The following is a 283-nucleotide window of genomic DNA, read 5'->3' as shown; positions in this document are numbered from 1 at the left end:
CCGTCGCTCTGAGCAGCCAAGCAGCACGGGTGATGCACAACGCTCACAACGAGCAGCTCGCGGTCTTGCGTTGCTCGGCGAAGCTGACGGAGGTTTTTCTGGCTCAGTCACTAAACGGTGTCACCTCGCAGAGCACAGACAAACTGGGCCTGTGAAGTAAGACACCTTCGTAGACTGTAAGACAACCTACAGCACAGTTCTATCCACTTTAAACACACGGACTCGTGCACATGGAAGCAGCTTACCGACCACGGCTGCTCCTCCGGACAGTTCACCACTACCT

Source organism: Eurypyga helias, unplaced genomic scaffold, assembly GCF_000690775.1.
Source record: "Eurypyga helias isolate BGI_N326 unplaced genomic scaffold, ASM69077v1 scaffold38224, whole genome shotgun sequence".
Classification (NCBI taxonomy): Eukaryota; Metazoa; Chordata; class Aves; order Eurypygiformes; family Eurypygidae; genus Eurypyga; species Eurypyga helias.
Note: the sequence above shows the minus strand (reverse complement) of the source record.